The following is a 14,469-nucleotide window of genomic DNA, read 5'->3' as shown; positions in this document are numbered from 1 at the left end:
AAGAACTTTATATCTTCACTTTCCCTGGATCCTCTCCAATATTCTCTCCCAATCCACATCCCCAAGGAGTTGATGTCATTACTTTCTTAAAAAAGGTTTGCCAACTGATATGGTCTGGATTTGTGTCCCTGCCCAAATCTCATGTTGAATTGTAATCCCCAGTGTGGGAGGAGGGGTCTGGTGGGAGGTGACTGGACCATGGAGGCAGATTTCTTCTTTGCTATTCTCATGATAGTGAGTAAGTTTTCATGAGATCTAGGTTTTTAAAAAGTGTGTGGCACCTTCCCCTTCTCTTTCTCCTGCTCTCGCCATGTAAGACATACATCGTTTGCCTTCCACCATGATTGTATATTTCCTGAAACCTTACCAGCCATGCTTCCTGTACAGCCTGTGAGCAAAATAAGTGTTACTGTCTTAAGCTACTGTTTTGGGATGTTTTGGAAACAGTGAAACGTGATCAAAACAGGTTCTGAGAACTCGAAACTAGATGCCACTATAATGAAATCTAAAACATGGATATTGCTTCTGGTACTGGTTGGTGGACAGAAGCTGGAAGGGGCTGAAAGAGACTTTTAGTAGAATCTTGGTAGACCTTGAGCAGGCTATTGGTAGATTGTTACTGAAAACTGGAGAAAGGAATCCTTGTTATGTAGTGGCAGAAAGTTTAGCAAGATTGTCACCTGCAGTGACATGGAAAATACAAAATATACCTAATAAACTGGTAGATTGGGCTAAGAAAAATTCCAACCAGAATGTTGAAAATGCCAGGGAGATTCTTTCAGTCATATATAATAAGTGTGTGGGGAGAATGAATTTTAAAAACAGGAACTGTTACATTTTCAGGAAAATTTTAAGATAATCTATTGAAGATCCAAGATGTTTAATATTAATTGATGTTACACTCAAATATAAAACTATTTCTCTTTCTCAGTCTCTCCATAGAGCAGAGGATTCTCAAATTAAGAAAAGATATCAGCTCAAAGATCAAATTCAAAAGCCAAAGACCTTTTGTTTGGACCTTAGAAAGATATAAGGTAATGTCTCATAAGCCCTTTGAAACAGAGTTCCTCTAAGGATCTAAGCATATGCTAGGCAGATTCTCTCAGTTAAACAATAAATCTTCTAGTAATCTTAAGGTTATGTAGTCCCATCACAGCCTTACAGGGATCTCGGGTAGAGAATGACTTAACGTCAAACAGATTTTTGTCTAATGGAGTATTCTCTAATAAGAATCACAGGAAGTCCCGGAATTTTAAACAGAATTGTACAAACACATTTTGACAGCTTGAGCTAAAAGGAACAGAAATAGTATTAAATGAAAAGAGGGCCAAGAACGAAGCACCTGGAGGGAAGACCCAAGAAGCAGTAGGGAATCCAGGCAGCAGGACTGAGACCTACAAAGAGACCTGCAGTGTTTGCTGTCTGGATATCAGAGTTACTATGAGCCAATGACTGTCATGTGCTCTGATTTTCCTCTATTTAAAACAAGAGTGTCTATAGTGGCTGTCCTATATATATTTTACCATTGAATATTGGGTATGTAGGTTGCAAATAACTTGTCTCTTAGTTTACAAGTCTTCAGATTGAGAGGATAAATACATAAGAAATCTCACCTGAAGGACTTCATCTGTACCTGCTACTGAGTCTTCTAAGGTGAGAGTGTAGGAGTGTATTTTGCATGTATATATAAATAATTTGTAACCAGTAAGTGGACTTCAGAATTTTTAAACATGTCTACAATTTTTAAAAACACTTTTCTTATTACAGATGAAGTCTAATTCCTATCCCCTTGAATATAGGGTGACCTTAATAAGTCACTTTTAAAAAATAGAATGGGATGGAAGTGATGCTACATTAATTCCCAGGCTAGGTCTTACACAGTAATACAGTGTCATTCTAGCTCTCTCTTGAAATGCTCACTGTTGCACCGCAGCTGCCTTGCTGTGAGGAAGCTCAGGCCACAAGGAACCTCCCAGGAACTCTAGCACTCAGCCCTAGCTTAGCTCCCAGCCAAAAGCCACCACCAACTTGGCAGGTATGCAAGTGGGCCATTCTGGAAGTACATGTGCCAGTCCATCAAGCCTCCCCCTGCTGATACCACATAGACCAGAGACGAGTCTTCCCAGACAAGCCCTCCTCAAATTTTAAATTTGTTTGCAAAATGAATGTTGTTACTTTAAGCCATCAAATTCGGGGTAATGTGATGCAGATCAATAGTAACAGGAATAGTTTCCCTTCATATATATAAAATTTTAACTCCATCCTTACAATGCCAATCTGTAGATAAACATTCTATGATAATGAATAAAAACATAAAGAACTAATATGTATCTGGCATTTATTGATAAATTAATATAGGCTTGGCCCTATTCTATGTACTTGACATGTGTTAGCTCATTTTATTCTTACAGCTCTCTGAGGAAAATACTTTTATTATCTTCATTTAATGATAAGAAAAAGGAGGCCTGGGGAGATTAGGTAACATGGCCAAGACCATACAACCAGAGTACCCAAGCCAGAAATCCAGACATTCTTGTTCAGGAGTCTATGGTCGTTATTCTCTGTGCTTCTTACAGTTGGAATCTTCTAACTTTAACTATCCCTCTTATCATTAACACCAGGCAGCTCTTTGCTTTCATAGCTCCAGCCTTGATCTTCAGTTGACAGAGCTTCTCATTCTTACGCAGCAGGTCACAGTCTAAATGTTGTCCACAAATATAAGATTTTATCAGGTCAGAGGTCAGAGAACTATGACCCATAAGTGAGATCTGACCTGCCAGCTGCTTTTGTAAATAAAGAGTTTTTTAAAATTCCATAAAATAATCACATTGGTTAGTTTATATTGTTTATAGCTCCTTTTACACTACATGGTGATTTGAACAGTTGTGATAGAGACCACAGGGTCCACAAAGCCTGAAATATTCTTTTTAGTCCTTTTTAGAAAAAGTTTGCTGACCCCTGACTTAGATGACTGAAGACCCCTTTACGCTGAATTCGTGCCATGTTATAAAAAGGGTATACATATGTTAGAGTTGTAGATGGCCCTGGACTAAAATCCAGCTCTGTTACCTAACTGTAATCCTGGGAGAATCTCTTAATATCTCTGAATCTTAATATTCTTTTTCAAAAAGAGAATGTTAAGACCTCTGTCTTAATCGATACATGCTAAGATATTGACACATAAAATATTATTAATATGTTAAAAAATTTTACCAATCTTTTGTGATTAGGTCAAAATTTAGTGGACCATATAATCAGGGGTCACAAAATAAAAGATGCCTAATAATAACAACCATTTGTAACTGTTGGAGTATGTGAAGAGAAAACAGAGGCAAAAACTTCTGTTAGGTGTAAGGCAGAGGTGGGAATTGGTCAGTGAAACTCTGACCAATGGAGGTGAAAGTCCAGGTTGCGAATTTCCTTCTATAGTCTGGATTGTAAAAGAAAAATCCTGCAGGCAGAGATAGTTTCATAGGAAACAGTTTTCCAGAAAATCAATTTCTAATTGATTAAATGTCAAGATTTGAAGAAATAACTTCTGGTTGCTTATTGAGCTAAAGGAATAATCCTATTTTCCCTACTATGACTGAATATATTTCTTTGAGAATATGAGTAAATTTAGAATCCCAAAGGCAGAGTGATTTGACCTGATTAGAAGTATTTTTTTCCATTTCTGCAAATAGTCCAAGCAACTGTCAGCAAGTTAGTTATTTTATCATTCCAACCAAAATGGTTTAATATTTTGGGGGTTGAAATTTTTAAAGTTGATTTAAATAACTGAAATGGCCAATTGTTTTCAGGTCCTTAGAGAAGTGAGCAGTCACATTCCGGTTTCTTGGGAGAATGAGGAGAACTGTGTTTTGGAAGGGAGATTTTGGGGGCAGTTAGTCTTTTCTGTGATTGTTGCTGGGAGATCTGTCATTGGTGTGATAGTAATGGAATCTGAGCTCCTCTGAGCTCCCAGGTGAGGCAGGTCATCTGGGCAGATATTCTTGTATATCTGGCTAAGTGAAGGGTGAACCAGAATAGTGGGAGAGGCTTTGTTCTGATAAACGAATAGTGGGCCTGTCCTGCACACGGGGTGTAAGATGAGCAAGGAGATGGATGCTGGGGCTTGATGAGGCAGGTACGTGGGAAGCAGCTGAAACATCTCGGATCTGCTGCACAGATTCTGGTTTTCTTCACTTGAGTTTCTTTTCTTTCCCTATTTTCACTTGTCACACACACAAAGGGCAGTGAAATGCCAACCTGACCCAATGAAAAGCCTGGAGATATGAAACTGTAAAAGAAGATAATGATTAGGAACTTGTGGGGATGACTGGAGACCCTTGATAATTGTGCTTCACTTTCCTGTTTAACCTTTTAACTAGAAAAAGGCATTCATCTAACAGACATGTTCTTCTTAAAAGGAAAAAAGAAAGGAAGAAAGAAAAAGAAAGAGAAAGAAAGACAGAAAGAAAGAAATAAAGAAAAAGAAAAGAAAGAATGAAAAAAAGAGAGAAAGAGAGAGAAAGAAGAAGAAAGGAAGGCGGGAATGAAGGAAGGAAGAAAGGAAGGAAAAAAGAGGGAAAGAAAATAAGTTTTTCTCAAATCATATAGGCACATTTTTTATATTGTATCACACCAATTTTCAGTTCCTTAAGGAAATCACAGAATCTAAAAGTGGAAATTTCCTTGGAGGTCACTTTGCCCAGATTTCTACTCATGCAGAACTCTTTTATGTAACTACCTTGGTAGGTTCATTGATTCATTCAACAATATCTCTTGAGTGTGATCACTAGGTATTGATCTGGGCACAGGACTGAACAAAAGAAATTAACATTTTTGCCTTCATGGAGATCTGCTTATATTCCAGGGCCTATGCTTGGTCATTTCCAGTTATTGAGAACTGTCAGTCTACATGCAAGTAAATCAGTTCTTAAGTGTTTAACAAACTCTTTTGGAGCAGCATTTTAAGCACTTTACAAATACATTATTAACTCATTTAATGCTCACAGTAATCCTATAAAGTAGACACTACTGTCATCGTATCCCTTCACAGATGAACAAATTGAGACACAACCAACTTAAGGAATGCCTTAAGACTGCCACTGGTAAGCAACAGGGGTTAAATTAGAAACCCACAGTGAGGGTCTGGAGTGAGGACATGGAATGCAGGGTTCTAGTTAAGAGTCTGCTCTCTTAACCACCAGGCTACACTGCCAACATTTGTTTAGCTTATGTTTGTGATTTGGCTCTATTTCTACTGGTATTGGCTTTTTTTTTTTTTTTTTTTTTTTTTTTTTGATGGAGTCTCACTCTGTCCCCCAGGCTGGAGTGCAGTGACACTATCTTGGCTCACTGCAAGCTCTGCCTCCCGGGTTCACGCCATTCTCCTGCCTCAGCCTCCCGAGTAGCTGGGACTATAGGCACCCGCCACCACGCCAGGCTAATTTTTTGTATTTTTAGTACAGACGGGGTTTCACCATGTTAGCCAGGATGGTCTCGATCTCCTGACCTCATGAGCCACCCGCCTCAGCCTCCCAAAGTGCTGATATTACAGGCATGAGCCACCGTGCCCGGCGGTATTGGCATTTCTTACCCTAAAATGATCTGAAGATCTCTTGGGATCTTCTACTGCATACTCTAATGTCCTGAATACAACCAACCAAAGACAACTTCTTATTCTCTTGACTTAATGATTTATATAGGAGAAGATAGCACCTCTTTAGGAGGTGTGAACCCCACTCCCCCCAACCAACCCTCCCTGCCTAAATAAAAGGGCACTGCCTGCCACATACTAGTCAATAAATGATAGATCTTGATATTAATACATTTTTGGCTCAATGATTTGCAAAATTTCTCAGTTTAGCTTCCTTCCTCCAGTTTAAGTCTTTAGGATAAAGGGCCAATCAGGCATTATCGGCACATTTTCAAAATTTTTCCTGAAAGCAAATTTTAATAAATGAGAGAGAACTCCATGAGGCTGATGGGAGAGACCTTGTCATCACCAACAATGGAAATGAGGGACGGGGAAGGATGCAGAAGCTGGGAACCCTGGAAAGTTCACTCACATGGGAACATCTTAATGGCTGCCTTCCATAGTCAGTTAACCATTTTCTCCCCACAGCATAGACAAATAAAACAGCTCTGACCAGGTAGCTGCCTTGCCTTGGGTCCAGAAAACAAACAAACAAACAAACAAAAAACACCTCTTTTATGTCATTTCATCATGAAATAAGAAGTGAGAATGAGTTAGATAAAACTTTGAGCAGAGCAACAATACTTTTTATGTTTTTCTGAGTCAACTCATGGGTAAGTTTAATCTTTTGCTTGAAAGGAATTCAAAGAATGTCAGGTGCCTTCTCATTTCAAATGGAATAGTCCCAAAATACCGTCTACCATCAAATCCCAACAATTTCTGGATTATCTCTCACGGCTCCTCTTCCTGTAATGGATGAAATTGATCTAGTCCGCTTTCTTTACACCTGGTTTCATGAGCCTCAGCCAAGATGACTTCCCTTTTCTTAGCCAATCCTCCTACCTGCAAATTTGGCTAATGAAAAGCATAATTCCCATGGCTTCCCCACTTCTGCTTCTCTCACTCCAAATAAGAGGCTCTGCTCTACATAGAATTACCCTCCTTTTCCGTTCATGCAAAGCCTACCTTTGAATATGTCTTTTCTGGCATGACATTTCCCAGACATGCTTCTAAACATAGTTTGCAGCTGCTCCTCTGTGTGTCCCACTCCAGTCCTGCCCAGAAGGCCTTTACCCAAACTAGGAAAACAATTGATTGGGTGAATATTTCCATGCAGAGGGGTGGGAATAGCTGTTGGAAAAAACAGTCTTTTTTTTTTCTTTTTTTTTTTTTTTTGAGATAGAATCTTGCTCTGTCGCAAGGCTGGAGTGCAGTAGCATGATCTCAGCTCGCTGCAACCTCTGACTCCTGAGTTCAAGTGACTCTCCTGCCTTAGCTTCCCGAGTAGCTGGGACTACAGGCGCCTGTCACCACGCCTGGCTAACTTTTGTTATTTTTAGTAAAGACTAGGTTTCACCATGTTGACAAGGCTGGTTTCAAACTCCTGATCTCAGATGATCTGCCCCCCTTGACCTCCCAAAGTGCTGGGGTTACAGGCATGAGCCACCACACCTGGCCAAAAACCAGTCTTTTCATAATAGCCAAGATGTAGGTATATAGAAAGCAAAAACAACAGCTACTTCATGTGGGTATTCCAAAGGCTGTTTTTGTGAGTTTGTAAAAGAGGATGTCCTTTAAGAATTTTTCACACTACACAGTACTTACTTTGTTTCTGATAAATTTTTTAGGGTGTCATACGTATCTGCAAGAAAGGTTTTTAAAAATTAATCAATTTTGGGTCCCGTGACACCCATTCATGAAATATTTTTTTTTCCAAGATAAAGAAAAGTTGGCAAAAATAATTCGAGATGTTTGCCAAGATCACTCAAAGAATTTGGCTTAGAATCTGAGTCCCTGGAACCAAACAAAAATATTAACAAGTCAGGTGGGTTTCCATTTCATCCTGGCTGGATATTTTTAAGTGCTTGCTGCTTGTTAGGGAAGAAATGGATCATAGGTCATTAACTTAAAAAAAAAAAAAGAATATTTATTCTTTTGAATTTTTCCCGAATGCTTTGAATGGATTTCTGTTGCATTATTGGTTGAGTATATTCTTGTCAGGATAATCCACTTTTAGTGGCTTCATTTACATTAGCTATCACTCCAGAGAGCCATAGTAACAGGCTGCTGAATTACCCAAGAGAAATTACTCTTGAAAGTAATCATTGTGAATGAATTTTCATCACTTGGTCTCATCATCTCACGCTGTTTTGTCTCTTTCCTTTTTGCCCCTGATAAAAGATAGGCATAAAGAGGGCTTTTGTATATGATCTCATTTTCTTTGGAAAACTTGGTCTTATTAATCATAGCAGCCAGCTTATGGAGGCAACCAAAGTGTCTCTCTCTCTCTCTCTCTCACATACACACACACACACACTCTCTCTCACATACACACACACACTCTCTCTGTCTCTCTCTCTCACACACACACACACATACACAACACAGAGTTTTTGAAATGCATTTCAATTTGTGGGGAACATAAAGACTAATTTACTTTCATCTACAATATATCACACAAATTTTGTTTTCACGTAACTTCACTGGTACAAGAAATATGTTTAAGTACAGGGGCTTAAATACTGTACTGAATACTACCATACTGAATTTGTTTTACGTTACCAACACATGCACAACAGTTGAAATTTAAAACTCTTGGACAAAAACCTAGAATAAATAATATGTTTTTACTTACCTGTCCGTAATGTATATATACCTGGCTTTGCGGAAGTGACATATTGCTCACACATCAACTCAGGGTAGGAGAATATAGAAGTGCAAAATAATATCTTAAGAGGTAATTTGCTAAATCATATTCTGTTGTTTTGAGAAAATAAATAAATAATCAGCTTATTTATTTCAGAGTTTAGTCTCCAGATAACACTCAATTACTAAGTTTAGAAAACAGATAATAGCACAAAGGCTGCTAGCAGAATTGTCTGCGGCAAGTTTGTAAATGGAGGAATGAAAGGAGCATTTATTGAGCATCCTCAAAACAAGTCTGGGAGATGATGATTATAGTCCCCAGTTTATAGATGAGGAAACTGAGGCACATAAAGATTGATTTCCTTGCTCAGGAGTCATGCAGCTAGTAAGTAAAGGAGAAACACAAGTCTGTCAGAAGCTGAGGCCTGGGTTTTCTTCCTTGGGAAAACTCAGAAATACTAAGTTACAGAAAACAATCACAGGCTACAACGCAACTTCTCCAGCTCTACTGTGCATATGAATCCCGGGGCCTCTTGTCAGTACATAGATTCTGATTCAGTGAGTCTGCGGTAGGACCTGAGATTCTGCCTTTTTAACAAGCCCTCAGCAGATTCTGATGCTGCTGTTCCAGGGACCAAAATGAAGTATCAAGATACTTAAGATTACAATGTAAAATTTTACCTTAAACCCAAATATGTCATATCCTACTCCAATTCTGTATTTTTCTGATAGTTTCCTTTCTTCTCTTCTCTGATCTTTTTGTCACTTTTCTTTATTCCTGAAGAAGTTAGAGCAAACCACTGAAATACAGTTTTTCTAGCATCCTTTAGCCAACTGCAATGAAATGTTAGGTCAAGTGTTATTTTTCCTTAGTTGGTAAAAAAAGAAATGTGATTTGTGGAATCTGTGGAATCTGGATGCTAAAAGAGAATTTAGTCTCACCCTCCTTTATTTCCTTCCTCTGATATTTCTGTTTCTCAGACCTCCCTCTTTTTTTTTCTTCTTCCCCCAACCTTTTAATTTTTTTGTCACACTGGTAATAATCTCTGGCCCTTTCACAAAAATATTTAAAACTCTGCATTATCACTTAACCCCAATATTTTCTCTCCTTTTATTAAATTGAGTCCTATGGCTCATTTTAATTCCTTTAGCTTTTTAGTTAGATGTATGATGCTATAATTCAGGCATAGTCAAAGCTGGAGACAGCAGCATAATGCTATCATACCTGAGTTAGACTGCCTGAGTTAATAGCCTAGGGTGACTAGCAGTCTTAACTTGGGTTAGGTATTTAACTTTAGGAGCTCAGTTTCTCCTTCTGTAAAGTAGGATAATAATGGTATACATATTTGGGTTATTTGTGAAAAATAAATTTGATGAAAGTTAATTCACATAAAGGACTTAGTGTAGTGCTTTGAATGGTGTCAGCTATATCATAATTAAAGATTATTATTTCCCCAGGGGCTATGGGGTTATTTATCTGGACAACTGAGGATGGTGGCATGTAGCCCAGCAGTTTCCTTACATGCCGTGACCCAACACGCCGAGCCAGCTCTGTCTTAGGCATTCCCTGGAAGCAGTGGCTTATTGGTATGTTCAACACCCAGGCCAGATCGTGTGTTAACCCCTTCCTCCTCTATTCCATACATTTCTTTTTCAGTAATAACCTTGTAATAATCAGTAACAATTATATTTTTCTTGATTTACTCTTCCGTTTTAAAACAAATACCAGTTTTAAAAAGAAGAAAGCTGTAATTTCAATGATGTTACTTAGTCTTGTAAAAATATTTCACATACTTAAAATTTGTGTCTAAAAAGCCAAAAATATTCCAACATGACATTCACACTCTGTTTTACTGTTCAGAATTTGAAGCACTAGTAAAAACTCTAAGTGTTTCAACAGAATGACAGAAGCAAGAAATTTTGGTTCAGTTATTTTGTCTCTACAATCACTGTGTTATCATTCTTGATTTTGAATCTGTGATTTGAAGAAGAAACATGTGGTACCCCAGAGACTAGGGCCATGAACTACCCTAAGTATTTACCTGAGTCCTTACGAGTCAGGGACTGTATACCTGGATGTTTCCCATAATAATTTTCATGTCAGTTTCAATGTTTGTTAAGGAACAGATAATAAAAATGTGCAAACTTTAAACTATTTATATATTTGAAAGCTCAGTGGTGACCACAACAATTATTTAGAATGCAAACCAAGAAAAGGTTTTTTTCAGGGCAGAGTATTTGACCACTAGTATGATTTAGAATTATGATGCATGGCAATAATGATACCAAACTACATTTCAGTTGACTCTATTATTTTTTCAGATTCTCTACAGACAGTGCAGCCTAATATCTCTCAGACTAGCACTTCCCACGGCCCTGCACTTGGGGCCCCACTGCCTGGTAGAAATGAAAGTCAGTGTTTGAAAGTATTTAAAGAATCCTGCTAATCCCTATTTTATCCATAAACATCATCTGTCATAAAGAAACTTTTAGCAGAAACATTTTTCACAACTTCTGAGAGATCTTGTGGGGGGTTTTGCCATAAAGTGCTCTTGTTGAGCTCTTGATACCTATAAGCTGATATCCTGGGTTTGTCCCAAATGATGCCTCCCATCCATTCTTTAGCAGGACACTATCCCAGTTCAGATGCCTATACCCCATCTCCACATATGTTTCACCAAAACCATAAATTTTGAAACAGAGTCAATATAAATGTATAACATATTGTTTTAGGGCTCTTCTGACAAAAAGAACCAATAGGATGTGTGTGTATGTATGTGTGTGTGTGTGTGCGTGCACATACAACTATGTACTACACAATGGCATTTCAGTCTACAAAGGATTGCATATATGATGGTGATCTCATAAGATTATACCATATTTTTACTGTACCTTTTCTACATTTAGATATGGTTAGATATATACATACTTATCATTATGTTACAGACTACACTATGTAGCCTAGGTGTATAGTAGTCTATGCTGTCTAGGTTTGTGTAATTACACTCTATGATGTTTGCACAATGATGAAATCACTCAACAATGCATTTCTCAGAAACATATCTCCATTGTTAAGCAATGCATGACTGGATATGTAAATTAAATGGAAATTGGCTCACACAATTATGGAGGCCAAGAAGTCCCATGATCTGCCATCTGCAAGCTGGAGAACCAGGAAAGCTGGCAGTGTAATTCAGTCCAAGTCCAAAGAACTGAGAACCAGGGAAGCCAAAGGGGTAAATCCTGGTTTAAGTCTGAAGGCCCACTAACCAGAAGCACTAATATCCAAGGGCAGGAGAAGATGATATGCTAGACCAAGAAGAGAAGAAGCAAATTTTCCTTTCCTCTACCTTTTTGTTTTATTCAGGCCTTCGACAGATTAGATGATGCCTGCCCTTATTGGTGAGAGCCATCTGCTTTACTAAGTTCACCAATTCAAATGCTAATCTCTTCCCAAAACACTCTTATAGACACACCCAGAATAATGTTTTACCAGGTACCTGGTCATCCTTTAACCTAGCCAGGTTGATACCTAAATTTAATTATCACACATATAGTCTTACCAATTAGTGACCTTTTCATTCTTTATGGTATTAACAGTGAAGATTTGTAGATGGTCTACTTGGTTTTATAGGTTTTGATCAGCACTCAGAAGCTCAGTTTGATCACCCTAGTGTGGCCTGAGCTGAAAGTGCTGAGACAGTGAGTTCTTTGGGTCTTATTTCTAGAAACCAGGAAATGAGAGAGATAGTGACTTGGTTTCCCGTTTGTTTCCCTTTTGTTCTCTTAGTGGCCTTGCTAACAAGTTTACCTCCAAACTATGAGATTTCACAAGGAAAACCAAGAGCCATCTCTGCATATGTGAGAGTGGACAAAGGAAATGTGCCAAGGAGAAGAAAGAAGACACGCTTGGGCAATGATTATGGGAAGAAGGAAGCACAGGAGAAAATGTAAGAAATGTACAGGCGAGAGAGAGATCAGAAGAAAGACGGGAAATGTGGGAAAGCAGCAGGAATCATAACAATAATAATGCCAATTTGGAAACAAGAACCAGTGCATAAAGCATACCAAGAAGGCCAATGAAGTGCCAAGGATGGAAAGCCACCCTATCAGGAGAAAGTCAAGCCATAGCAAATGTTTTATGAGACAGCTTAACACGATGACCGACCAAGACAGCTGGACAAGTGAGGCATGGAGAAATGACCCAGACCTGGACCTTTCCGGCCTCTGAATTTGGTTCACACCTCTTGTCAGAGGGAGTAGTGACCAAAGGAAACACTCTTTGCTTTAATTATGGAAACAGGAATATACCTGATTTTGTATTTAACTGTGTATATTTAAGATCTGAATATTTCTATACCCCAAAGCATAATGTATTAGGGTCAATCATTTGAAATTGCCAATATACACTCATTTTACCTATAAAAACTATAATTTTGCATGGTTCAAACTAATAGATATGAAGATATTCTCAAGCAAACTTTTTTTTTTCTTTTGTCTTGAAGCCCATATGGAAGATCCAAAGAGAACTTTGGCCTTGGCTAAGCTTCCTACATTCTCCTGGAGTTTGTGGTTTATGAATGTGGTGCCATCTGGGGAACTGACAACCCCTGAGGGTTCACTCTGCTCATCTTCCAGGTGAGAGAAGAAGAAGGGGAGAAGGAAAGAGAAGTTCTAGAATTTCACAGGCTGAGGGAGATGGTAGGAACTTCTGTCTATGTTGGTTTCTGTTTATTGGTTTGCTTTTTATTTTGAACTCATTTGACTTAAGGTTCCAGATTTGTTTTTCTCTTTGTAAACTAGACTTTGACATTATTAGCAGTCCCATCTGTTTGCTTTTCTTAAATAAAATGTAAATTGGTTTTTGTTTTAAATTTCAGGTGCTTTTGACTCTGCTATTCATTTCCTAAGGTAGTTTGGGCATGCTAGTGCTGGGAAGAACAGAGAAATCTTGCTTTACAGCATCCTTTTGTTCAAATGAATGTACATGTCTAGTATTCGAAAAATATGAGTTTTAATAGGTTTGATTTTCCTGTCTATAATCTATGTTTTCCTCCTTTATTCCGTCATTCTTTCCTATCCCATGGGCTCACATTTATGCTCTGATCAAGTTTCTTTTTATATCTTTCCCCCTCACAACACACACAGGAAATCTAATACAAGCCACTATCTGTTTCTTTCTCAAAGGAAAAGAAAAGGATTCCTATGGGATCATACTGATTCCTGTGGGCCCCTTGCATAAAAGATTGTAGTGCATTAGATAATGACCCTCCATTGGCCAATCAATCATTATTGAGTGACTAGTTTGTGTGGAATACTGTTCATATAATATCTTGAGTAATGATGGGAACAGATTTCATGAGAGACATTGAAATACTCACGGACATAGACTATCTTGGCAATTGTGCTCTTGAGGTTCTTTTATAATGGACACATATTTGGAACAGAAAAAAGCTGGAAACTTTCACAAAGGTTTGATCCAATGGTCTTTAAACATGAATCTAACCATTGTGAAGTTTGGCATCTACTTTGTACCCCCAGCAGTGCCAACCCGTGTAAGGTATGCAGGTAACAGACAGATGATTGTACTGGGAGTGGTGAAAGTCCCGCCTTAACAAATGTTCTCTGTTTTCTCTGCCTCTGTCATACTATAAAAATGTTTTCTTCTCTGTGATTATTTTAAAGATACCTTTATTCCAGGTAGTATTTTATCCCCTGGGAGATAGATCTTCTTATCTAACCACACATTAGAAAGAGCAGCTGATCTTCAGCCTGGGTGACACAGCAAGACCCCATCTCTCTCTCTCTCTCTATATATATATGTGTGTGTGTGTGTGTGTGTGTGTGTGTGTGTTTGTGTGTATATGTATATATATATAAAAGATTAGGAAGGCATGGTGGTGCGCACCTGTAGTCCCAGCTACTCAGGAGGCTGAGGCGAGAGGATCGCTTGGGTCCAGGAGTTCGAGGCTGCAGCAAGCTATGACTGTGCCACTGCACTCCAGTCTGTGTGACAGAGACAGATCCTGTCTCTAAAAAAAAAAAAAAAAAAGAGGAGGAGAAGGAAGAGCAGGCGATCCTATCTTCACATGGCAGGAAACAAGGTCATGAGCAGTGTTCACACAGGACTGTTTTATTTTGAC

General features: G+C 38.5%; 1 long non-coding RNA gene across 1 annotated transcript; it reads left to right on the top strand.

The window, feature by feature from the left end:
* The first annotated feature begins 5,039 nt into the window (after positions 1 to 5,039).
* On the top strand, positions 5,040 to 13,353 carry CLLU1-AS1 (CLLU1 antisense RNA 1). The gene is made up of 4 exons (XR_006690579.2): positions 5,040 to 5,093; positions 10,649 to 10,738; positions 12,117 to 12,291; positions 12,832 to 13,353. It is a non-coding gene; the product is annotated as a CLLU1 antisense RNA 1 (long non-coding RNA).
* The last annotated feature ends 1,116 nt before the right edge of the window (positions 13,354 to 14,469 follow it).

Source organism: Macaca fascicularis, chromosome 11 (genome assembly GCF_037993035.2).
Source record: "Macaca fascicularis isolate 582-1 chromosome 11, T2T-MFA8v1.1".
NCBI lineage: Eukaryota > Metazoa > Chordata > Mammalia > Primates > Cercopithecidae > Macaca > Macaca fascicularis.
Note: the sequence above shows the minus strand (reverse complement) of the source record. Positions and strands in the feature narration are given on the sequence as shown.